We start from the raw sequence: 27958 nt of genomic DNA on the forward strand, positions 1-27958 counted from the left end.
AGCCAGGGGAACGGCCACGTGACATCGCCGACTACCTGGCAGGAACGCAATGAACACCACGACGTCCTTCTCGTTCACCGTCGCCCAGCCGCCACATGTGACCGCACCACCGGCAGTACTCTGGCCCAACGTAGAGCCGGTCTCCTAGTCCGTATCCGGGAAACTAAGAGCAGCAACCAATAGAGGTGTGGCTGATGTGCGACGAACTACCGAAGATCCTCCGACGACGCCACGACGGAGCTTTCCGAACACGACGCCCACCAGCCAAATTCCTGACGACGAAACCTCACTTACCGAAGGCGACCTGACGACGCAACATCGAAGCAGCGGAACAAGTCGACGCAGCCGTGACCCGACGCCATGACCTAACTGCAACGCAAGACGCTGAACTAGAGACCTCGAGGTTCTTATCGACGGCCACAGTGTGACCGCTCTCGTCGGTACTGGAACCGACTATTCCGTCATAAGTGGGTCGTTCGCCGCAAAGTTGAAGAAAGTTAGAACAGCTTGAGAAGGACCCGAATTCCGCACAGCCGGAAGTAATTTAGTAGCGCTGGCAGGAATATGCACAGTGAGAGTCACCATTAACCGCCGTATTTATCCTGCAGACTTCGTAGTCATGCAGCGTTGCTCGAGAGACGTCATCCTTGGCATGGACTTCTTATGCATCCATGGTGCAGTCATCAACCTGAGAACAAAGTCGATAACGTTATTCATAGAAGAAGCACTACCGCCGCGCACGCCGTCAGGGAACCACGCCTTGAATGTGCTGGAAGCACAACTGACCATTCCACCTTGCTCCAGCGTCATTATTTCAGTCGGCGCTCCGAAATCACCTGACTTGGAAGGCGTCGTTGAAGGCAGTCAGGATCTGTTGGTCACCCACAATATCAGCGGCGCAAGAGGTATTGCTGAGCTGCGGGGAGGAAAAGTGACGGTTATGTTCGCGAATTTTAGCAGTTAGTACAAAGATGGGAACAAAGAAACGACGGTCGCATACATCGAAGAAATTGTGGAAGTCACCAGTGCTTTCGCCCACGCCGATTCAGCGGAACCTGTTCAGAGGAGCCACACCCCTACCTCAGCTTTCAACGTCAATCCCACCCTTCCAAACCATAAGCAAGAACAGCTCAAGACCCTGCTTCTGCAATACGAAGATTGCTTTGCATCGTCGTCGAAAATTCGGCAGACCCCAGTCTCGAAACATCACCTCATAATCGAGGAAAATGTCAGACCACTAAGTCAGAGTCCTTACAAGGTTTCGACGCGACGCAAGGCCGCAAAGAGACAAGTTGATGAAATGCTACGAGATGACATCATCTAGCCGTCCAAGAGTTCATGGGCGTCACCCATGGTGTTAGGGAAGAAGAAGGATGGAACCCTACGTTTCTGCGTCGACTATCGCCACCTCAACAAAATCACAAAGAACGACGTGTATCCTCTCCCACGAATAGATGACGCACTGGATCGGCTCCATAACGCGAAGTACTTTTCGTGGATGGACCAAAATGTGCTGCTAACATTCATTGGCTCATTTACAAGACACAACACGGAAACCTTTCCGATGAGGGCGGTGACGTTCGAGAACTATCTGCCATACGTGAAGCGCACTATAACCGGGCAGCTGATAGTTCTTAAGAAAGCCGCATTAGACGTGCGCGATCGAAACACACAGATAACACCTCCTCACACTGTTCTGCGAAAAACTGCACCATCAGCAATGAATAAACTTTTGGACTTGAGGTACGCAACCAGCTGAGTTTCGCCCGATTGAAAAATTCAACTCGAGGACGGCTTTACTACACCCAAAGAATGAACTCGTGCCATGACACACCTACGATCGGCATACTTACTCAAAACACTCGCAATCAACAAGTGTAAGTTTACGGTAATTAGTCTTAATCATGGTGAGCATTTGGTATTCTCGATGTCGATTCCCTGCAACGAAAGTGTCGTCACTGCTTCTGCCTTACAGCGACTACGAGGATAGCTCGCTCTGTTGCACTAGACTTCAAAGCTCTCATTAGTTGTGCAGGTGTACAACTCGAGTGCCACTGTAGATGAGCTGTCCCGTATAACTGTCATGATGGTCATGGGAAATGATCGGTGATTTAAATCGATGCAAGCTCTACGTTTTAACATTTAACTTCATACGTCACCCACTAACTTCCCGTAGCTCGGCCCCGCTGTGGCAGTCTAGTGGCTTGGGTACTCGGCTGCTGACCCGCAGGTTGCGGGATTGAATCCCGGCTACGGCGGCTGCATTTTCTATGGAGGTGAAAGTGCTGTAGGCCCATGTGCTCAGATTCGTGTGCACTATAAATAACCCCAGGTGGTCAAAATATTCGGAGCCCTCCAGTACGGCGTCTCTCATAATCATACGGTGGTTTTGGGATGTTAAACCCCACATATCACCAATTTCTGTTGCTCTAACTGAAACGTTGATATGTGGTGCACCGTTACGACGTATTATTCTTGTTGCGTCAGTTTTGGGTGGCGGTTCTCGTTCAAAATCACGGATAGCTTGTTTGCCCTGTAGGTCTGGCAAGCCATGACGAAGACATTAAATTACCTCTTAGTTTTGTTACGCGCGAATGAGACTGAGACGTGTGCCGCTAAAGGGACCGCTTTTATTAGGTGGCGAAGATGACCGCAGGAGCGGTCGACAGGTCAGATCTGCCAGCATCGTCATGTTCTTTCTCTTTACGAGTCTGTTTTCTCGCGCTTATATGCAACAATAGAGTAACTGGGTTTTCATGCGGGTAAACCACGATATGATTATGCTCGAGAATAGAAGGCTCCGGAAATGGAGACCATTTGGTGTTCTTTAACGTGCTAAATGACCCCAGCGCAGCTGACATGCTTCAAGGAATAGTGGTTTTACACGAAGCAAGATAAGCGACTACAGATACGCCAAGCAATCACTTTTGTACCCGGAAATTCCTGCCCTGTCACAAGCAGCACAGAATACTCACCGTTGTGGCAATCCTCAATAGGCACGTTTATCCTCTTGGTAAGAAAAAAACCGTCAGCTGTGTGGCCCGGACTGTAAGAGACACTCTATAGTAGGCACCAGTTTGTATATGCGTGACCAGCCCGTAAACGACAGGAACGCACAACCCGATGACGCACCGTCGCGAGTCCAGCTCGGTGTGCGATGCACGCGCCTCGAAAAGAACAAAAGGGCGTGTCGCAACGCACCATAAGCGGATTCGCCATTACGTGAGCTCCCGACACGCACGTGCGAACGAAAAAAAAGTGGACGGTGACGTTAAACGGCTATCCAAGCGAGAAGGCTTGGCTTTAGACGTACACGCATAGGACGCCTACCGGCGCTCTTCCTTCTGCCGCCACGAACATGGCCAGTTAATTGGCGAAGAGATATCTTTATTCAAGGACCTCTCATCCGCGTTTTTCTTTCATTTCGCGTGTACGTGTACTACTTGCTGACGGGTGGCTCATTATCCCTCGCACATGTATAGAAATCACTTTTCGTCCTATCACTGCAAATATACACTACGCCTCGGCAGTGCGTGGCGATTTTTCGTTTTCCGCTTGCTTGCGCAATGTGACATTATTTTTCCGACTCACTTCACAATTGTGAGAGTACGGAAAGTCCCGCTTGTTAGCGATCCACGAGAACGGGCCCGGCGCGAAGCAGAGAGGATGGTGAGTGCGTGCACTTGTATACTTTAGCCCGTCCGGTTCGCTTGCCCGCTGCGTTGGCCAATATGAGAGGCCTCATCGTATGCGTCGTTTTCGACGGAGCAGTGACAAATAGGAGAGGTGAGAATGGAATCGGCGTATGTAAGAGAAAACCGGTTTGTGTAGAGTAGGACGACCGTTAAGGCATTGTCTTTTTTAATTCACGTTGGTTGGTTGGTTGGTTGACCCCTATTCAACCGGCTCAGTGCGCCATGAGGGATCGGCATGGATGCTATCTCGCAACACAGGCTAAGGACATACACCCTATAGCATACCTTCTTCTTTCTCTCCATTGAGCTCTCTTCCTTCATTATAAATATATGCACTGAGTCAAATACAAACTTACTGTTAAACTTGCAATGCGGTTGCTTAGCTGCATTATGAGAGACTACGGCAGGATACAAAATACGTGCGATGGCGCAAAATACTGTGAATGACAAAGTATATCACATGTTCGACATAATATTCATGGCTCTGTTTGACGGGTACTATATATTTGGTTTCTCCAGCGGGCCTCTTCGATTCTCAATCCCTGACAATTCGACATTGCTGGACAAGGCGACGTTGCTTTATGATTGTTGCCCGTGGCCAGTCATTACTGACAAATTGAAGAGATGGTGAAAATGAGGATACTTTAGATTTTAGGGACCTTGGGACAATTTTCGTCTGGTTGTATAGGCAACATCGTTTCCTCTTATACGAATCCATATATTCCTCTGAATCCTAAAATTTTATTCACATATACCCCGTGGAAGTTTGGCAATGTCACCACCATTTGTGTATTTAGTGTTCTGCTTCTTTATTATTGCATAAACTGAATTGCATAAAAATAATTATATTTGTCAGTTGAAAGACAAATTAGGGCTAAGTTGAAACAAATTTCGCAATTTTTTGTGGTCGTTGTTCAAAGAAATACGGCACACACTCATGCCGTCAGCGCGCAGATTGCTGCGATGCCAAAACTGGACGAGCCTTATCTGCACAAAATATATTATATACGAATTTTCAGAAATCCTAAAGTTCATCCATGTTCACCGAAGGCGGTGCAATCAAACAACACGTATTGTATATGACTAATCTTTTCTCGTCAAACTTAAAAGAAAATAAACTGAAATCGTGACCATTACCATTGATATTTAATATGGTCGATTCTCCACCTGTTTCGGCCTCGTGTGCCTGTGCTTCTTTAATTTATAAAATCAAAATTTTTTGCTGTAGGGAGATCATACGTGATCACGCACTTGCGTTAGTCGTGGACGCAGCTTTCTCGCCAAGAGGTAAGTTTCGAACATAAACATAATGATGTCGCACTAGCGGCGATGTCCTGAATGTCAAATGGCGGATGTAAACTGATTAGTGGTGATTGCGGAGGTTAGCTGATTACTGGGACACCGTCTTCTTCGATATTGAAGTTTCATTCTTTTCCACAACCACAATCATTCAGATGAATATTGAAGTAGTTTTAGCGGTCCCATGATGGGCGAAGCTTTTCAGCGCAAAGAGAGTGAAGATTAAACAAATACTGATGGTTCAGGCTGAGAAGCCGTCGTTCAACCTGATTATGGGAAAAAACCCTTAAGTATTGGTTTTTCCAGCCCCACCTGTAGATACGTGTCATTTGTTACTGATTAAAATGGAAACATTGAGGCATATATTCAGCGTGTTGACGTGGTAAATTAGTTGTATTTTGTATTTACACTACTAAAAAGTAAAGTCTATTTACTTGTACATCTATTCATCGCTGACTGAGGCGAAGGTGAAGGTTATCCGGTGCGGTTTGGCTACTCCCCGATGATTTGGAGACTTTGATGTGGACGGCAAAAACAAAATATAAACGCGAGAATTCTTTGGCTCGCGTGCAGAACCTGTTGAAAGAGCCCTTGCTAAATGCAATCGCAACCAGATGAATTTTGTCTCCGCCGAAGTCACCGTGATTACTTCAATATGGTTACTAGTATTCAACGACGGAGCTGGTCATCGATATCGGAATGAAACTTTGGCAGGAAACAAGCCGAGGCCACAACAGAATACGGCAATGTTCGCTTATTGTCTCAACATTTCGCCCTTCCGAGCTTTTATTTCTGGGTTTTCCAATGCGAAGCCATGCGTGGCTGCAAGAGACTACAGTCAGTGTTATTATTTTTTTTGGCGTACCTCCGCACATATGTATTAAGATATGAATATATTGCTATATTTTATTACCTACTACTAAAAAATACAGGACTTCGTGTGTGTGTGTTTTTGTGTTCTTCTTCGTGTAGTTATATGCCGAGCACGAGAATTTCCGATCTAGTTTGCAATATTTCTAACCTATAACCTTCCTAATTCTACAGCTCCATAATGTTTTACAAAACCACTAAACTCCTGCCCAATTTTCCCACACTCATATGCGCCGCAGTTGACTGCCAAACAAAAACAAGAACTGGCGGATATTGTGCTGGGTGCCTTGGAGTGCTCTACAGTGTAGTTAACACCTCGTAAAACATGTAGTTAAAGCCTGTTTCCTCCTCGTAGCAATATATGTACACAAGGTGAAGGTTCCAAAGCGGTTAGTCGAATACGACTGTCGAATGGGGCTAAACGGCTAAACGGGAATCACGGACGTCTTCAAGTTCTGAACTTGGATTGGAGCCTTGTGTTCGTCGCCTTCGCGTAGATAGGTTGTGTAACCTCGAAAGGTCGGTGCGCGTGGAAAGGGCATGCCTCGTACGGAGCAATTCATTTGTCACTCCTCGGGCGCATGCAGTGGTATGTACAACATCACCCAAGAACCGAGGCCCATCAAGAATGCAGGGAGTAATTAGCCGCGCCCATCCACTCGCTTTTCTGTACCACTAAACTCACCCTTTATCGTACGAATGGCCCATACAAATACAGTACGCCTCGCAACAACGGCGTCTTTCTGTGCCACTTAACTACGAATTAGGGCGAAAGTCGAGGCGACGAAATGCGTTCCTCGAAAGAGCGAACACGCACACTTCTTGGCGACTGCGACACTTTCGACAGCCTGGATATCGTATATCAGTTCCCATTGCTGCGAATCAAGTGGGTATACGAATGCTGGGAAAACTCACGTTCTCGATGCAGTCCAGCTGTAGCGTTCGCGTCAAACCGTTTTCGTACGACTGGGCAAGCCGCCGCTCGAGAACACCACCCACGCGAGTCCCGTCGAGCGCTTCTTCTCCGCGTCACAGAAATCGCGGAGGAGATTAGACGACGCGTGCACCCACGAGGTGACGATGGCTCCACATCCCTTCACTTAGTTGCGTGCAGCGCTACCGAGTCAAGCGTCTAATGGTGGCAGGGCTTTGCGCTACGCCCTCTGTGGAAGAAAACGCCGTTGAGAGATTGTTCGAATGATTGCTTGCTTACGACACTGCTGTGCACAGGTTTCCTCCAACGATCAGATCACTATTATGAAAGTAGGACAAAAACCGGGTCCTGAATCTATATTTTTATTGAAGCATCTCTTGTCAGACTCGTATTAACAATGTCTATGATGCTTATTCGAAGATTCAAAAGTTACGAGGTAACATACGGATAATGGCCACATACCCAGATCTATACAGGTAGCAAACACGACGTATAACTTAATACTTCTCTCTATAACTACAGAAGAAATATGAAATTACATTTCCATTTAAAAAATGGGAAATCCTTAAGCTTCACCTTCAGGAGTTCGATGTGATAGTGATATCCTGTCTCTAAGTGTGCGCACTCAAACCCTTGTGCATATTTTTTTTGTGTGTGCGATGCTACTCTGGAAGTTTAAATTGGGGATCATTACAACGTAATCAATGAAGCTGAGAGTAGCTTGTGTCAGTGATGTTTTCGCATGTTGCTGCATTCTGTGTATTGGGTAGCATATGGTTTAAACCAGAAGCTATTAGGCACACAAAATACTTTCTAACTTGCTATTCACTCATGGCACTACGTGGTCTTTGGTAATACGCATAGAGACGTTTATGATAGTCACATGTCCTGACGCCCGATCACTTGTACCACACAGCATTCCTGGCATATACCATGCTTAATTGTGAAACCTGTATACAACACGTCTGTTTGTTAAGCATCGTTTTGACTAAATTTTTAATCACAGTAGGTTATTTCCCCTGCATTTCGAAGCAGACGTGGGGCTGTGTTTTCGCGGCAAGCGCACGTGCTTGCCGCGCAAACAGCTTGGGTTCGATGCTACCTCGCACGCAGGAATATTAATCTTATTTGCATCTTTCTCAAATTTTCCGTCAGCAACATGATGATTTTCAGCTCACAAACAACGACGCCCGAACCGACACCAACACCAGAATTTCTGCGAAACAAGCTCTTAGCGCTGTCATGGTGAAAAGAGTCAGAAAAAAAGTTAAGACAGCTTCGCGGTATGAAGGAAGTCCAGAGCTGGGCATCCTTAGTTCTTTCACTTTCTTTCCTCATTCCTTTATCTTTCTGTTTTTTCGTTGTTTTCTGTCTTTTTACCTTTGTTTATTTCTATTTATAGCGTTCGTTCTCTAAATATATTTCTTTTTCTTTCTTGCCAGTTCATTCTATTTCCCCTTTCTTACTCTCTACTTTTTTATTTATTGCTTTCTTCAATAAATTTTGCTTCTATGGCTTTCCTCCCCCTTTTTTATTTCTATTCATCGTTTCACCTGCGTTACGCCGGACGATTGATTGATTGACTGATTGATTTGTGGGGTTTAACGTCCCAAAACCACCATATGATTATGAGAGACGCCGTAGTGGAGGGCTCCGGAAATTTCGACCACCTGGGGTTCTTTAACGTGCGCCCAAATCTGAGCACACGGGCCTACAACATTTCCGCCTCCATCGGAAATGCAGCCGCCGCAGCCGGGAATCGAACCCGCGACCTTCGGGTCAGCAGCCGAGTACCTTAGCCACTAGACCACCGCGGCGGGGCGACGCCGGACGATGGCAGCACATGACACCATACGGAAGTCTAGGTCCTTAAAGGGTTCCACACTAAAAATCATCATCAAGCGCTCGAACAAGAAAAAAAATTGCACCATCTCACACCAAAGGCAACCATGAGTAGCATGAGAAGCAGCGCGTGGGTCGACTGAATGTTCCGTTCATCACGGGGTGTGTTCCAATACTCACCGTAGACGGCTAAATAGACAGCTAAATGGACGGCGGCCATCTTAAGTCCCATTCTAATTCTCAAGTAGCCAGCCGGTAAAATATATAGCTCCGAGAAGACCACATCGTAGACAAATACAATGCAGGCTACTTTGCTGTCCAAACAATATGGCGGCTCAGCGAATCACTCAGATAGATCGGATCTCGCCGAAATGGTCGTCTGCACACAAGCAAACGCTTCTCCACTCGCTCAATGGGAGTAACGTTTTATTTAAATGTGCAGCATTTCTTAGCAAACTTCGGCGACTTTGGGCGTATCTATCTATCTATCTATCTATCTATCTATCTATCTATCTATCTATCTATCTATCTATCTATCTATCTATCTATCTATCTATCTATCTATCTATCTATCTATCTATCTATCTATCTATCTATCTATCTATCTATCTATCTATCTATCTATCTATCTATCTATCTATCTATCTATCTATCTATCTATCTATCTATCTATCTATCTATCTATCTATCTGGCTAGCTAGATGCCTACGACATTGAGCTCTCCTGGCCGTTTCAATCATGGTATCGATACTAAACTTGGTACGGCATAACAAGAGTCATAAATGGAAATCATGATATGGGTGTCATGAATATCCTGATTTACATTTCGTGGTGCTGCCGCTCTTGCGGTGGTTTCGTTCACATGGCATGTAGGGAAACTGGTATGGTATGGCATGATTGCATGGCACACACAAGCGGCAGACCATAACACGATAATCATGGGATGCGTGTCATGTAACAACATGACTACATGCTACGCTCATGATACGCTCGAGGCCGTTTCGCTAGCTTCAGATATGCCAAATTTGGTATTACGTGACGCCAATGGATGACGAAAGTATGTGACTGGCGCAAAAATGATGATCACGAGATGCGCGTCATCTGAGAACTCGACTACATGCCACAGTCAAAGCGCCAATACATTTCGACGTGACGCGGTGCGCGTGCTCACCAGCGTTAATTTCGTCGCGTCACGCCGGCGTTGCCACGCCAGGCACCAGGGCTGCCATGTACTCGCAGGCACGCGCCGCGCTGCGTTACTTTGACGCATGCGCGTTTCAGCGCGTCCAGCGTCCCTCCGTCACGAAAATACGGAGACGCAGTGTTGTGTGGGTAACGCATCGGCGCGAAATGCAGCATGCCGCATTTCGTGCTGGTTGCCGTCGGGCCACGCCGACGGACGCTGGTCACGCCTGGCGTCAGACTATAGACTGCTCGCGTTTTGCTATCGTAGCATCGCTGCGCCCAGCATGCGCGCACGTCAACGCTACATTAGGGTATATTGGGCCCTTCATAATGCGTTCAAGGCCGTTTTGCTAGCTCCACATATACCACATTTCATGTTACGTTACGTCATTGGATGACGAAATATATGACTGGTGCAAACATGATAATCCTGACACGCGTGTCAAGTAAGAACATGACAACATTCCATGCTCATAGCGTTCTCACGGCCATTTCGCTAGCTCCACCCATACCAATTTGGTAACACGTGACGTGAATAGATGACGAAGGTAAACGACACATCCAAATAGGATAATCATGACATGGAAGTCTAGTACAACTTAGAAGAGTGAAACTTTGGGCTAGTTGGTATTGCATGATGAAGAACGTACAGCGCGAACACAAGACGGGAATACTAAAGATGGGACACAGACAAGCGCTGACTAGCAACTGAATTTTTATTAACACAGAAGCGGAAAATATATACGGAAAAAACAACAGAAACAAGAAACAGGGTCGCTATGCATCAGCATGGCTTCCATCGGGTTATCGGCCAAAGAATTATCTTTTCTAGAAGAGCGCGTGTAACAATAACATGGAAGAATCTTTGTCATGCTGTAATTTTTTCAGTTTTCTTGTTTCTGTTGTTTTTTCCGTATATATTTTCCGCTTCTGTGTTAATAAAAATTCAGTTGCTAGTCAGCGCTTGTCTGTGTCCCATCTTTAGTATTCCCGTCTTGTGTTCGCGCTGTACGTTCTTCATCTAGTACAACATCGTTTACCTCGACCTCGTAACGTTGTGCAGATTTTAAAGTGAGATATCAACATTTTTCATTCGTTCTTCGCATATCATCGATTTCGGAACACTGTACGTAAGATCCGCCATTCTTTTTAGATTTCAACGTAAAATGAGACATAAAATACAACAATTATGTTTGTTTATTTTAGATTTCTCTTCTCGACGCGAGGTGGGGCTGCGACGTGTAAAAGTTGTTTTTTTTTTCTTTTGCCACCCCGTGGGGGAGGTGCACGTACATTGAACACGCAAATTTTTGTAGTAGGGCTTATACATTCTCTTTCTCGTAGGGCAGAGCTCGAGTTGTGTAATTATTGAGTGAGGCAAGTCATAGGGACATTTGGTGTCAGAAAGACATGATTAAAAAGACTGTAAAGTGTTCAGGATACGGGGTGGGTTTGAAAGTGGACCCAACTGTAGAAGCGGATGGAGAAGAGGCTGATGTGAAGACTGCGTTGGCGACAGAGCAAGAGAAAACGAGGGCGATTGGAGAAAGGCTGAAGTCCGCCGAGGAAGTACTAGCCAAGGTGAACAGAGGAGCAGCCTACGAAGAGAACAGTAGGGAACAGGCAACCAGAACGGCGGAAGATAAAGAGCAATCAAGTTTGGAAAAAACAGGTTCAGCCGGTTCAATTGTCTCAAGGCCCAGCTTCAGCGAAGTAGTGGTAAGGCTGGGAGGGGACAAAGCAGCCGGCGTCACAGGTGCAAACAAACCCCAGGTGCAGGACGCTCCAGCTGAAAAGTCACAGCATGTGATAATCGCCGGGAACTCGAATTTAAATTGATGCACAGAAGCCATCAAAGAGAGGGTAAGGGGTGACAAGAGGGTTCCCAAGACGCAAGCTGGAAGCAGTCATGAGGCAAGCGAGCGCAAAACTCAAAACTACAGCTGATAGACCACACCTCGTGATAATTTCAGTTGGTTTAAACGATGTCTTAAATCAAGATACAGCAGGACTAGCAACCACACTGGCGAAAGGCGTCGATGACATGCGCGCCACTTCTCCTTAGGTACAGGTAGTGATATGCTCGATACCGGAGGTACCGGTGCGTGATAGCAACCTGCAAAGAGCAGTTGTCAACGCAAACCAAGAGATATGGCGGATGAGTCGAGAGAAAGGCTTTGAGGTGGTGGAAATAAACAGAGAGGTGCATAGGTGGGGTGGTTTTCAACGAGACAGAATTCACTTCGATGGGCGGCTAGGTCATGAGGGGCCGGGGTTGGCGACTTGCAGGACGCGCAGTAGCTTTTTTTTTTAGGGCAAGTGGACCCTTCCGGGTGCAGTATAGCTAGTAACGAGGAAAACAACCAGGGAGACTCTTTGACAGATGGTATGGACAGATACGATTCCAAAGTGGCACCAGTATCTAATATAGGTAGAGTCCGGGGCAGAAATAGACGTAGACTCGAGCGCCGAGCCAATTCAGACAGGGTATATTAACATGCAGGGTGGTAGGAACAGGCTGAAGTGGGAAGAGTTAGAACAGCTAAGGGAGGAGAGGCCGATGGTAAACGGTTTTGTAGAGACACATCTCAGGGACATGGAACAACCTCCTAAAATCTGGACTACGTGTGGGAATATTGTAATAGAGCAGAACGCAGCAGAAAGGAGGGGGGGGGGGTATTTGGGCATTCATTCATAAAAGTACAGACTGTCAAAGGGTCAATTAGGAGTGCAAGGAAAATTTATGGCTAAAGCGGAAAGTGGCAGGGCAAATGACACTCCTTGGTTTCATGTACTTGTGGACGGGAGCAAAGGCCAGAGAGGAAAACCAGGCAATGGTAGAGTGTATATCAAAGGACTTTCAGAAGTTAGGAGGAGAGTGCGAGATAATTATACTAGGAGATATGAATGCGCACATAAAAGATATAGATGGGTATACCGACCCGACAGGCAAAATGACCATGGATATGTGTGCTAAGGCTTGATTTGATCATTTGCAACAGTACCGATAAGCGTGAAGGGCAAATAACATGAGAGGTAGGAAGGCTGCAGTCGACGATAGATCACGCACTCATGTCATATAGCATGTATTATAAGCTCAGAAGAATGCACATAGATGAAGATGGCTCCAGAAGCCTTGGTAGTGATCACAAACGTATCAAGCAAAGTTTTGGAAGAGCAGTGAAAGTGGGAAGGAGACAAGATGAGCAACTACCGGAAAATTTTTATGCAGAAATGCAAATTGAAATATCCACTAAACAAATTGAGAAAGTAATCACTGAGGATAATAAAACAGTGTGGACATACACGAATCTAATTAAACTGAGCTAGAGCTTGCTAAGGCACGTGACAAATCACCCCGAAAAAGAAGACCCAAGCCCAAAAGTTGGTGGGATGAGGAAGTTAAGAGAGCCATAGCAAAACGTCAGAAGACCTCTAGGGAACACAGACATGCTAAGCAGCAGGGTGAATCGACAGTTGATGTTGGAAGAAAATGGGAAATTTTTCTAAGCTGTAGAAGAGACGCATCCCTTCTGATCAATGAAAAGATTAGAAGAAAGGGAGCTCAGTGGCTGGCAGAAGTACATAAAAAAAGATAGAAAGGCCGCTGCGAAATTTTGGAACCATCTAAACTCCCTAAGAAATGAGACGAGCCTAGAGCAGAGGTTTATAACTACAGCCCAGGGTGCTAGGCTAGAAGGGGACGAAACTATTGAATATAAAAGAACAAGGGTGACAGAAAAATTTCAACAAAGAAGTGCTTTATACACCAGAATAGACAAGGATGAATCAAGTGTCGCAATGGCTCCATTTTCACAATGAGAGTGGGAAAGTGCTGAGAAAAGGGTTCCTAGTAGTACATCAACAGGCCCAGATGGCATTCCAATTACGCTGATAAAGACATTAGGTCCGAAGTTTAAGCAGGCTTTGAGAGACGCAGTGAGCAAAATAATAATCGATGGTGAAGTTCCCGATGGATGGAAACTTAGCAAGATGAGCATGATCTATAAAGGAAAGGGGGACAAAGCTGATATAAACAACTACCGTCCTATAACAGTGACATCAGTGGTCTACAGGCTGGCGATGCAGATTATAAAAGAAAGACTGCTGGCGTGGATAGAGGATGAGGGGGTGCTGGGGGAACTGCAGAATGGATTTCGGAAACACAGGAGGTTGGAAGAATATCAAGGGAGCGTACGATAGCGTGGTTCAAGAGGAATTGTGGGGAATACTGGATACACTAGGCGTGGAAGATGTAGTTACTAATCTTGTAAAGGATATCTATAAAGGAAACAAGGTAGTTATAATGTGGGAAAAACAGCTATCCAAGCCTGCAGAGGTAAAACAGGGGCTTAGGCAGGGGTGTCTCATGTCACCCTTATTATTCATGATGTACCTACAAGGATTAGAGGCCAAATTAGAGGAAAGTGGACTGGGCTTCAACCTCTCTTTGGTCAAACAAGGAAAACTCATTGAACAGGCACTACCAGCATTGATGTACGCAGATGATATAGTGCTAATGGTTGACAACAAGGAAGATTTGCAGAGATTGGTGGACATCTGCGGTAATGAGGGAGATAGGTTAGATTTCAGTTAAGTAAGGAAAAATCAGCAGTCATTATTTTTAATGACAATGAAGGTAGTGAGCTTGGAATACAGGAGGCCACGCTAGAGATAACAGATAAATACAAATATCTGGGCGAATGAATAAGCAATGGGGCCGAGTACCTAAGGGAACACGAAATATACGTGTCGACTAAAGGTAACAGGAATGCAGCGTTAATGAAAAACAGGGCACTGTGGAAATACAATAGGTCTGATGTTGTGAGAGAAATATGAAAAGGGGTCATGGTTCCTGGTCTGACGTTCGGCAATGCGGTCTTGTGCATGAGATCAGAAGTTCAAGCAAGATTAGAAATTAAGCAACGTGGAATAGGTAGGCTTGCCTCAGAGCTCACGGGGATACACCAAATCAGGGAGTACAAGGTGATATGGAATGGACATCATTCAAGGCAGGGAAGCTAGCAGCAAGATAAAATTTGAGAATTGATTGAGAGAAATGGGGGAGGAGCGTTGGACTAGGAAGGTATTCAGCTACTTGTACATGAAGAATGAAGATACAAAATGGCGGAAGCGAACCAGAAAATTGACTGGTAACTACTTAGAAAATAGCAGAGGGCCAAACCAAACAGAATTATCGGTTAAGAAGAAGGTGAAGGACGCTGAGACCAATATGTGGAGAATTGGCATGATTAAGAAGTCCGCAGTAGAGATCTATCTAACTTTTAAGCAGGAAATAGTCAAGGAAAAGATCTATGATAATACTCGGGGTAGTTCTCTACTGTTTGAGGCCAGGCTGTTCCGCATGTGCAGTAAAAGTGGTCACGCCGCACACCACCGGCTTCACCTCTGCCATAAGTTAATTCAGATCTAAAAATCCTTTCTTTGGAGCGAGTGCTCGCTCAATATGCTATTCACGATTTCGCCTCCAATTACGGCAAGCTACAATAGCTCAAGATGACAGCATACGAATACCCGGGGCCCCTAAAGCACTCCGCACTTCAACCACTCAGCTCTGCGATCAATATATGCAATAGATCGCGTATAAGCAGTGACATGAGTAAGACAACTGCGGAAAAATCACAGGATATCCACGGAGTGAATGAAAATGAGTGGAGCGAAGCATCCGTTCATCGGCCCGTCCATCCGTCCGTGCGTGCGTGCGTCCGTCCTACTGCACATACTTCTACTGGACCAACGCCATCTAGAAAATGAGACAAAAAATGATAAGACAGTGCCATCTATTATACTCTTCGGGAGATACTGCCGGTTACGCCTGACGCGGGACAAAGTTAGACTAAGAATATCTTCACTCCTAAATCTTAGAGGTAACAAGTGTAACATAATAACATATTGTTTCAATGACAATACCAAATTCAACAATCCAGAAGTAATTTTTATATGATATGTGTGATTTGACGTCCCGAAATCAGCACATCACTATGAGAGATGCCGTAGTGGAGGACTCTAGAAATTTGACCTCATGGAGTTCTTTAACATGCACTCAAATCTAAGCACATGAGCCTACAACATTTTCGCTTCCATCCAAAATGCAGCCGCCGCAGCCGGGATCTAATCCCACCATCTGCGGCTCAGCAACTGAATACCTTAGTCCCTAGACCACCCCGGCGGGGTAGAATGAATGTTTAAAAAGTCTTTCGAAAACACGAAAGAAAATGGCTTTATTTTCTTTCTTTTCGATCTGATTGCCAAGTATACTCTAAAACCTAATGGCTGCAAAGCTATGAGCGACTTTCCCATCACCGCATCTTCCTTTGTGGAAATGGGATCTTTCATGGGCCGCTTGGGTCCAACCGGCACATGCTAGCACGTAGACTCTAGTAAATGTATGACGTGCATACTCTTTTGGTATATAAATAATGAAATAGCAGGGAAATGTTTCAATGACTTGAGGACAAGTAAAATTTTCTTGTTACGAAGAAGTGCTTCGTAGTTAGGAGTGTTAGATTGAGCATGAACAACGCGAAATTCGGCACATCGATATGTATACGAGACTAAGAGTACAAAATCAACCATGATGAAAGTGACCTGTTTAAAAATGATGCGAGCTTAAATGCTCACCTCTTTACCATGAGGTGCTTTTATTTTTTGTATGTGTGAACACAATTCCGAAAGTGATAATCCAGTAAAACACTAAGAAAACAACATTTTTGCAAGTGGTATTGGTGTACCTCTGTAACTTAAGGGTAAAAAGTAACTCAGCCTCTAGGCCAATCTGCAACTTGTAAATTTTTTTTGTGTATGAATGAAAAATAAGCAATTATGTTGGCACTACAAAGCCGTATAAACCAGAATTTAATTCATTTTGAAAATTCAGTAAGGTAAGTTGATATTGCAGATTGTTAGTGTGGCATTATTGCCACCTAAACATATGGCTGAAAGCACCAAGTATTATCACTATAGTATATTCCGTGAAAAGTAAAGAGCCCGAATGAATCTTTCAAGAATATGTTTAAAATAAAAATTTCGAACATGAGCAGTTTATTCCGCGTGATACGAATAACTTAGTAGAATATTGAATATATGACATTTATTGCGTACCACCCAGGCCTTCGTCTGTAACAATCATTCAGGCGGTATCGAGGGATGGATGGAAGAACTCTATTTGTATCGATGCACAAGCCATATATAACAAAGCCGCATCCGCGCAATACCCACACCTCGCTAGATTCCGCCAATGTCTTAAACCATGCCTTTTGCTCTGTTTTCACGCGAGAACATAGCTTTTTAGTGAACTGTGGAAATCACTTTGAGTATACTATAAGCGAACCAATGTCACCTATCCAAATATCTGTAAATGGAATGAGTAACGTAATTAGAAAAATGAAACTCTCATCTGCAAGTGGAATTGATAACATCAACAGCAAAATATTAAACAATACACAATTGATAATTACCGCAGCATTTCAGGTGCTCTTCTCTCGATCACTTTCACGGGGACAGGTGCCGAGTGATTGGAAACTCGGTAAAATCACTCCATTGTTCAAAAATGGCAACAAAGCATCCCCGTATACCTACCGGCCCATATCGCTTAGAAGTGTCCCATCCAAAATTATGGAGCACGTTTTATTTACCAACATCATTAATCACCTCGAACAACACAACTTCATTCACCCTTCCCAACATGGTTTTCGAAGAGGCCTGTCATGTGAAACGCAACTTGCTGTCTTCATCCATGACTTGCACACAAATCTTGACCGAAACATCCAAACTGACACCATATTTTTTTACTTTGAAAAGGGTTTTGATAAAGTTCCTCACCACCACCTTATGACCAAACGTTCCTTGCTTAATCTCGATCCATTCGTCTTGTCCTAGATTAACAACTTTCTCACTGACAGAAAACAGTTCGTCGTTGTAAATACATCTAGGTCTCAAATCTCTCCCGTCCTCTCCGGTGTTCCCCAGGGAACAGTACTTGGCCTCCTGCTTTCCCTGATTTACATCAACGACCTTACACACTGTATTACTATTAACATAAGATTATTCGCCGACGACTGCGTTATTTACGCAACAATCGCAAGTCATGAAGATCAAATAGCTTTAGAAGCAGACCTAACAGCCGTTCAAAATTGATGCCACAAGTGGCAGATGAGTTTAAACACTTCTAAATGTAGATCAGTGTCTTTCCACAGACGTACTGATCCATTAAAGTACAACTACGCTCTACATAACAGTTTTCTACAACCGACTAGCTCGTATAAATACCTTGGAATACATATCTCAAGTGACCTATCATGGACCCTCCACATCAATCACTTTATTTCAACAGCTAGTAGATATTTAGGTTATATCCAAAGAACCCTGAAGTTTGCTCCCAGCCACTTAAAAATTGTAGCTTTCACCACAATAATACGCCTCAAATTGGCCGCAGCAATTCGGCTACCACAACAACATTATCTCATCCAAAACTTAGAAGACATCCAAAACCGCGCTGCCAGATTCGCCTTTTCCTATTACTCATCGTTCACCAGTGCAACAGACGTAAATAAACGTGCCGCATTCATTCATCTTAGTCAACGCTGAAAAAACTGCGTGGCTCGTATTATTCCACAAATTCTATCACGCATCCCCATCCAGCATTTACGTCTCCCAACGCCCCTTTTTCTCTGATTGTTGTTGCAACCCCATGCGAGTACATTACCCTCGTGCCAAAACTACCACATTTGCCGAATCTTTCTTCGTTCGGACAGCTAAGGAATGGAACGCCCTACCCGATACCATTGTTAGCATTCACGATGCAGAAGCCTTTAAAAATTCCCTGTCAACCATCACTTAACCGTAATAATTTCCAGGTAACTTTCTAACGTTCCTAACTTCTTTTTTCTACAGTGTCATCTTCCTAATATGGCGTATATGTATATTTTGTGTACTTGGCAATGTTTTGTACCTTATAAGTGGCATCTCTTGTCACCGTAAAATGTTTTTTATCCAGAGTCCACAAACAAATGTACCTGTTACCCCTTGCTTCTGCTGCTTCAGCTATGTCCTAAAATTTTTGTTTTTTTATTTTATTGCACATTCAACTTTGCGTTTACCCATGTCTTGTATGCCCATTCCTCATGTGATGTACCTTCTGTTAGGGACCCTTGAGGAAAATAAAATAAATAAAATAAATGAATAAATATGATCAGATAAAACAATGTCCTGAATACGTCAATTATTATTTGTATTCGTTACACCGTCTTTTACGTCCCGCAGCGACAACATGATTAAGAAGGAAGCTGTAGTGGAGGGCGCCGGAAATTTTAAATACCTAGTATTTTTTTAAGGTGCGCTGACATCGCGTGCACAGCACACGGGCCTCTATCATCTCTCCTTCAGCGGAATGCGATCGCCGCTGCCGGGATCGAACCCGTGACTACCGGGCCAGCAGCCAAGCACCGCAAACACTACGTCACCGTGGTGGACCCTTATTTCAATTATAGAACTTCTGAGATCACATGTGGGTATGACAGAGAGCTTGACCATTGTGATGTGCTGACTTCCCCCCACACTCAGAACAGACGCCATCTGTGCTCTGACACTGTTGGCTACAGTACACTCGTATATCTGTCTTTCAGTGCGTTTGCTCGAAAGAAAGCAAAAGGCAGGCAGTTGGTGCTTGTGTGGTATGGACAAAACATGCAAATGATTGTTCGATAGAGAAAGTCCAAGTTTAATAATATGGGGAAAATTGGCAGACTCCACGCACAGTGGTAATTGATTATATGCGAAGTACGGATAAAATATGTTGATAGGTCACTTTAATATCAGCACAACGTTACGAGGTGGAGGTAAATGATGCCGTACATGACTTTCATGTCATGATTATGATGTTTGGATGTGTCGTTTACCTTCGTCATCTGTTCACATCACGTGATACCAAATTTAGTATATGTGGAGCTAGTGAAATGACCCCGAGAACGCTATGAGCGTGGTATGTTGTCATGTTCTTACATTACACGCGGGTCAGGATTACCATGTTTGCACCAGTCATATATTTGGTCATCCATTGACGTCACGTAACACCAAATTTGGTATATGTGGAGCTAGTAAAACGGCCGTGACCGCTTCAGGAAGGGCCCAACATACTCCAATGTAGCGTGAACGAGCGCACACGCTGGGCGCAGCGATGCTACGATAGCCAAACGCGAGCACTCTATAGTCTGACGCCAGGCGCGACCGGCGCAACCAGCGTCCGTCAGCGCGGCCTGACGGCAACCGGCGCGAAATGCCAAATGCTGCGTTTCGCGCCGATGTGTTACCCAGACAACACTGCGCCTCCCTCTTTTCGTGGCAGAGGGACGCCAGACGCGCTGAAACACGCATGCGTCAAAGCAACGCAGCGCGGCGTGAGCCTGCGAGTATATGGCCGGAACATGCAGTGCATGGCATGGCAACGCCGGCATGACCCGACGAAATGAGCACCAGTGAGCCCGCACGCCACGTCACGTCGAAATGTATTGGCGCCTTTACTGTGGTGTGAAGTCATGTTCTCACATGGCACGCATCTCATGATTATGATGTTTGCACCAGTCACACACCTTCGTCATCTATTGGCGTCACGTAATACCATATTTGGCGTATGTAAAGCTAGCGAAACGCCGCGAGCGCATCATGAGTGTGTCATGTAGTCATTTTGTTACATGGCATGCATGTCGCGATTATCATGTTTGTGTGTGTCATTTACCTATGTCGCCCGTTCGCGTCACGTAATACCGAGTTTCGTACATGTGAAGCTATAGAAACGGCCGCCAGCGCATTATGAGCGTAGTATGTATTCATGTTGTTACATGACACGCATCTCATGTTTATCGTGTTTGCACTAGTATCATACCTTCGTTATCCATTCACGTACTGTAATACCAAATTTGGTGTATGTGAAGCTAGCGAAACGGCTGCGAGCACATCATGAGCGTGGCATGTAGTCATGTAGTTACAACACGCATGTCATGATTTTTATATTAGGGTCTGTCGCTTGTGTTTGCCATGCAATCATGTCATACCATACCAGTTTTGCAACATGCCATGTAAACGAAACCGCCACAAGAACTGCAGGACCGTGAAATGTAAATCATGACATTCATGACATCCATGTCATGATAATAGTATTATGACTAGTCAAATGTGTACTTCATACAGTCATGTTAGGTCACACCAAGTTTGGTATGGATACCATTATCAAAACTACCAGGAGTGCTAAAAGTCGTAGGACTAGATAGATAGATAGATACTTACTAAGGCACCGAAGTTCGCTAATAAATGCTTCGCTTTTAAAACTACTCGTTAATACAAAAGCGGTGTTGTATGCCGTTATAGCCAAGTCCTACATCTGTCCCGAAGCAGATGAATCAGCTTTCGGTAAAGTGGCACATTTTGTGAACACATCATGTTAACGTACATTTCCGACTTAATGTCTCATGCTGAAATCGCGTATAGCTGCCATCGGCTGTGCTGCAGACAACTTAACCGGGACAAATGCGTTAGCTCCATTTCTAGAGAGTGCAATTCGCCCTTTCATTGGAGATAACTCGATGGGCTCAACACGCCGCTGCAATTGGAAACCTCCTCCAAGAGCTCACGGCCGTTTCGCAGATAACTGGCTGTCGCACCCGGGCGCAACACTGACAGGCGATCTTTCCAGAGAAGCCATGTTGCATTCGGTCAGCAAATTGTGACGCCGCCACTGGTGGATCGGAGACAACGCCATTTTTAACATCGACACAAAGGCACTCCTAAAAATGCGTTGCCCCCTGACAGGCATTATTGACGGCGGTTTCGGTTCTTCGAGCGACAGAAGCCTTATTATACACTTTCTCTCAGACCTCTGTAAAGCACGATTCTATTCTAATATGACTGTAATTGTTCTATCGTGGCCGAGGAAAGACGCGGACGCCGGGACCAGACGAGAACGAATGCCTTTATTGAAGGAATGCTCTGCTTTTAAATCGCTTTATCGTGACGACAGTCTTACTTCATGGCTCGTTTGATAACCGATATCACACTCTTCCCTTCTTAGTGAAACAACAGTCATTTATTTCAACTTGCTCTTTTTGTCAAGTCTTTTCCAGCGTACCGCTCAGAAGGCTTTCGCACGCGGGTGCCTCGTCGCGGTAATGCTGATGATGACTCGTTGCCTGTAGGAATAGGCTGATCAACTACTGGGGAGCTAGATCCGGTCTTGTTAAGCCCTGCATTCCCTCTTTCTGTACTTGATGACGCGTCTAGAGGCGGTTCTGGTGGTAGGGCCTGGGGAGTCTGGTTGTCGCTGGAATCTCTTAACCCTGATGAGGTTGCCTGAGTTGGATCTTGTCTTCTTGGCCAAGGTTCGCTAGACGCGTTGCCTTTCGAAAAGACCTCTCAAGAAGACAAATCCTGCAAAAGGCTTCTTGGCACTTTTGATCCTCCTGGGCGGATTCCTCCATCATTCTGCGAACCAGTTGCGGATGCCGCATTACTAGGGACTTCGTTCCATATGCTAGTTTTCTTCTGTCGCAAGTGATCTACGTGAGTGAACTTCAGCCACCCTTGAACCCTAATCATGTACGTGACTGGGCTGACAACTTGCTAAACAGTACCTTCTTGCCAGGATATCGGCTCACCACGTGTGGTCTTTACGTACACGCTGTCTCCCACGCAGAAAAATTTAGCGGGTTCTCTGTGTCGATTACGTCGCTCCGTGTCTTGTTTCAGGTGTTCCACCATGTCTCCTGCAAAGCTTGGTTTAAGAAGAGACAATGTCATTCGGGGCAGGCGCTTAAGGAAAACTTCAGCAGGCGTCCGGGAAGTCATCGAGTGCGGGGTGTTTCTATAAGGAAAAAGAAATTTGTTGCGATGTTCTTGTACTGTATTCTTCACTCCAGCATGTTGATCACTCAGAACTTGATTCAAGAGAGCTTCCTTGGTCGTTCTTACCAGTCTTTCTGCTTCTCCATTAGAAGCGGCATGATAAGGAGGGGTCCTAGTATGCTTGATACCCCTGTGCCTCAAGAACTCTCCAAAGTCGTCCGAAATAAACTGTGGACCGCTGTCGGTTAACTTTCCTCAGGGTAGCCGTATGCAGCGAATAACGTGTCCAGTATTTTCAAGGTTCTCGTGGGTGTAGTGGATGGCATGACGAACACTTCAACCCACTAAGAGTACACGTCTACAAGAACGAGTAGATTTACATCATCTTTGACGGCGTAGTCGGCGTGAATCCTCTCCCAGACTTTTGTTGGATACCACCAGGGTTGTAGAGGACCTGTCGACTTTGCTGGACGAGTGCTTTGGCAGAATTGACAATTCCGGAGGGTTTCTTTGACGTCTTTGTCGAGTGAAGGTCACCACACGTACGACCGTTCAAGCATCTTCATACCACTCATTCCTGGGTGTCCCTCGTGCAGCATTGAGAGAACATGAGCTTGCAAAGTTTCTGGCACGATCACCCGATTGCTCCGAGTCAAGCACCCTTGCTCTGCAGACAGGTGATCTCTGTGTACGAAAAATGGTCACAGTTCCTCAGGCTAATGCTGTGTCCATCCTGAAAGAACGTAGCTTAAAACGCGTGTTAGAACAGTGTCTCGTTTTGTTTGTCGAGCAACGTCTTTCGCTGTCAGCGGGGTTGCGTCGAAAACAGCTAAACACTCCGGTTCGTCGTTCCCAAAACTTGTAGACAGTGGCAGCCGTGATAGCGCGTCCGCGACTTCCATTTCCTTGCCGTTCCGGAACATGAGATTGTACTAATACGCTGTCAACGTCAGCGCCCATCTCTGCATTCGTGCAGCTGCTAATGGTGGCAGTGGCTTATCGCGCCCAAGAAGCCAAAGAAGCGGCTGATGGTCGGTGTATAGGCTGAACATGCGGCCATACAAATAGCGATGGAATCGTAGCAACCCAAATATGAGTGCGAGGGCTTCTTTTTCCCCTTGAGCAAAGTTGCGTTCACTGCTGGTTAATGTGCGCGAAGCGAATGCGATCGGTCATTCGGTTCCGTCAGGCATTTCGTGGAAAATCACAGCTCCCAAGCCGTAAGCGGAAGAGTCGCAACTGAGTCCGATTGGTTTTGTGACGTCGTAGAAGGCTCATACTCCTCTGTTCAGAATCATTTCCTTAGTTTCTTCGAATGCCTTCTTGCACTGTTGCGTTCACTCCCACTTGCGGTCTTATTGTAGAAGCTCATAAAGTGGTGCTACCACAGTTGCCAAATTCCGCAAGAATTCGCCATAGAAGTTTAGAAGACCCAAGTAGGCCCTCAGTTCCGTCATGTTACTGGGCTCTGGCGCATCTCCCACTGCTTTTATCTTTTAAGCGGTGGGATAGATGCCCTCCTCCGAGACCTCGTGCCCGAGGTAAACCACAGAATTGCGAAAAAAATTGCATTTTTTTTCCTTCAGCGTTATGTTGTGGTCGCTGAGAGCTTTCAGGAATTTTGTGGCAGTTGTGTAGCAGTCTTCTACACTGTGGCCAATGATGATGACGTCGTCTATATAGCATCCTGCGTTAGGAATTCCTTCTAGGACTTTGTCCATCATGGCTTGAAGTAAGGCCGGTGCACTCGCAATTCCAAATGGAAGTCTTTGGAATTCGCATAAGCCTTGATGCGTGTTTATCGTGAGCAGTGGCTTAGACTCTTCACTTAGAGGCACTTGCTGGTATGCCGAGGATAAGTCCAGCACGCAAAATAACTTGCCCCAAGCTAGCATCGAATATAATTCCTCAGGAAGCGGTCGTGGATAGCAAACAGTGTTGAGTACTCGATTGATTGTTACTTTGTAGTCTCCGCAAATTATGATTCCACCTCCACGCTTCGGAACTGGTACATCGTTTGCAAATGCCCTGTTTTAGCACACGCGCGGCACTTCGAGTTGCGATACCAGCACTTGTCTGCATCGTGCCCTTTCCCACAGCGATAACAAGTGGTCTTCGTTTGACCTCTTTCGTTCTTATGTGCCGATGGCCTGGTTTTGCTTGTGTTTTCCTACTGACCACATTAATATCGGTCGAGCATTCTGCTTTAGAATGTAGCTCCAAGGTTTGCATGGCAGCAAGTTCTTTTTCAAGTGCGATTTTGCACGCTTTTTCAAAGGTTAAGTTTTCAGTTGTGAACAATATCCTTTGAGTCACTTGGTCGCGCAGTCCTGCCATGAGTCGATCCCTTAACGCATCGTTTAGAAACGCCTTGAACTCGCAATTACGCGCCAAATGTTTCAATTCTGTCATGAAGACTTTGATGCATTCTCCTTCCTTCTGCATGCGTTTGTCAAACTTGCAACGCTCGGCGATTACAGATTACTCAGGACTGTAGTGTTGTTCTAGAACCTCCTGTATTTCTGCGAAGGTTTTGTCAGCAGGTCTGCCAGAAACTAAAATTTTCTAGAGCTCCCCATACACTGTGCTTCCTACTACGTTCAAGAACAGTCTCAGCTTCTTTGTCTCCGGAACCTCATTAAGTGCCACAAAGTTCTCAAACCTCTCGAAATACGACTTGATGTCGTCGCTGCTCGGTTTAAACTCTGGCATGCTTCCGAAACTTTGCGAAGCTACTGGAATCACCATTTTGAAACGCTTGCCTTCCGTGCTTGGGCCAGTCGTCCGTTCCGCGTCAACCGCTGTGCCGGTGCTTGCTTCAGAATCGTACTATCATCCCATCCTCGTCGCCAGTTGCTCTATTGCGGTCGAGCAAAGACACGGACGCCGGGACCAGACAGGAACGAATGCCATTATTGAAGGAATGCTCTGCTTTTAAAGCGCTTTATCGTGACAACGGTCATACGTCATGGCTTGTTTGATAACCGATATCGCACTAATGACTTCATGAAAAAAATTTAAATAAGAACAGCATGAACCATTGAGTGCAATGATTGGTACGATTGGGGTAGAAATTGATTTAGGTAGTCATTTTGTTCGAGATGACGAAGTTTCTTGGGTGCTGCTAAAATGGCCATTTTACTTGTATGCGACTTTTAGTTTCAAGTAAGGGCTAGAAGGACTCCAAATAACAACTTTGTGGGAAAAATTAAAAGGGGTAGTGCCTGACTGCACTCAAAATTACAGTTGCTGGGGTTGAAGCGCATGTTGAAGTCACTTTCGCAGTCAAATTTTTGCGTGGAGACGAAGCACAAGCATTTAATGTTCCTAGTCACAGTATATGTACCTAATCCAAGGAAATCCGTTCCGCGGATATCACCATTGTGCATAACATGTTTTTGGTGGTGTTAAAAGCAATCACTACTCATTACATTATTACAGTTCCCGGGTACAAAATTTGTAGAAAACCACCATGCTAAAGCTACCCTTGCGCAAGTTTTTTGTATATATATAGCGCTGGTCTTGGGAGCCCGTTCCTGCGTTGAGCGTCGTCAGCGCCATCGTAACCGGAAGAGCGAATGAGGACAAAATAGAGGGAACGTGGGGCGCAGTGGAGGAAGCAAAACAGCGATTGCGGGGAGAGCACGAGGAGGAGGATACAAGAGTTACGAGATGGAAGGTACCGTGGTGACCCCTCTAGACGCTGTCACATGGTCGCTGATGACGTTATCACTAAGGCATTCGGCGAGGGCGTGCACTGATGGCATATGTCAAAACACATTGCGTTAAGGGTCGAAGGTTGATGGTTGATGGCAGGTACGGTGGGTATCTTTAGGGTAGATGCTCCCCGCCATCGTCCGCATAGCCTATCTTCACCAGTGAGGGGACACTATAATAGAAATAGAACGACGGTTTATTTACATGATAGTTGAAAAATAGAACTATACAGAGATTCAGCTATGTACAATGGTTCAGCTCATGATTCAGCTCCTATTTACAAAAAGTCTTCAGATTTTATAGCCCGTCGTCTCTTCACACGTAGGTGCGAAGAAGGTGGTGAGCATTCTTGTCACAAATCAGGTGACACAGTTTCAGTGGTCCACGGAAATACATATGGACTCCGTAACATTTCCTTATGCTACATACGGAAAAAAATATGGAGTTTTATGGAAATATACGGAAGTTGTATGGCATATACGGAACGCTTCTTATGGAGTATATGGAAAGATAAGGAAATTATATGGCGTATACGGAAAGCTTTTCATAGAGTGTACGGAGAGATAAGGAAAATGTATGGCACATATGGAACGCTTTTTATGGAGTATATGGAAGGATAAGGAAGTTTTGTGGCGTGGATGGAGTGAGTTTTATGGAAAATATGAAAATATAAGGAAATTTATGGAGCATACGGAGAGTTCATTATGGAAGATATAGAAGGATAAGGAAAGTGTATGGAGTGTACAGAAGCTTTCATAAGGAAAATGCGGAACGTAAGGTCTTACGGAAATATACAAATTTTGTAAGGTGCTTACAAAAATGTGCAATAGTGTATGAAAGGCATGTGGATTGTTGCAAAAACGTGGAAAATCTACATTTGTTGTCACATTTTCAGCAGAAAATCCGAGCTCTGTATAGTTATAAATGAATGCACAGTGACATATATAGTACAAAAGAATAACGCAGGCTAGTCTGTGTTGTCAGTCACTGCTGTTCGCCCTTTTACAGAATGAATACAACTTCTGCAGATGACCAGGTGCTAAAGTCTGTCACACAGAAAATGTGTCATTCACAAGAAATGACAATATCTGCCATTTTACTTGCATGCTATCTCTGTCACGCGAAAACAAATCAAGCAAAAAAAGCATATCTTCAAGGGCTCGTTTTTTGGGTAAAAAAATATTAATGAGAAATAAATTCAATTCAAAAGAACTTGTCAATATTAATAAAGCTGTTCTCATTAACATTGGCAAAGAGAAACGTCATTTTAAAATATCGACCATGAGTTTAGCCCTCCTGAGCACCGACAAATAAAATGAAAATGTGTGCAAACTAATTGCATGTAGCCTAAAAATAATTTTTTATTGATAGAATGTGCTCCTACAATAAAAATACAGCTATACACAACTTGCCACAGCTTCAGGACAGAAACGAAGTAGGGGTAGAGGGAGTGGCAGAAAAATAATTAAGTATGAGAGCACAACTGATATGCATATGGACGCATAATGGTGCTTATCATTGATGCTCGGATGGTCGTGTATAGAGCTGGGTCGTTTTGAGATTT

General features: G+C 45.0%; 1 protein-coding gene across 3 annotated transcripts in view; it reads right to left on the reverse strand.

The window, feature by feature from the left end:
- Window positions 1–6919, reverse strand: part of LOC119178437 (mite allergen Der p 7) — a 45768-nt gene extending 38849 nt beyond the window's left edge. Inside the window, exons 1-2 of one of the 3 annotated variants that reach the window (XM_037429640.2) lie at window positions 6780–6910; window positions 2976–3046 (exon numbers count right to left, since the gene is read on the reverse strand). The gene's annotated coding sequence lies outside the window, so the exon portion shown is untranslated. Of the gene's footprint in view, window positions 1–786; window positions 878–2975; window positions 3047–6779 lie in introns of those variants that run through there. The other 2 variants (XM_075886325.1, XM_075886338.1) reach the window with 2 other exon arrangements.
- Between the last annotated feature and the right edge of the window lie 21039 nt (window positions 6920–27958).

The sequence above is a fragment of the Rhipicephalus microplus genome, chromosome 1, assembly GCF_043290135.1.
Source record: "Rhipicephalus microplus isolate Deutch F79 chromosome 1, USDA_Rmic, whole genome shotgun sequence".
In the NCBI taxonomy this organism is placed as follows: Eukaryota; Metazoa; Arthropoda; class Arachnida; order Ixodida; family Ixodidae; genus Rhipicephalus; species Rhipicephalus microplus.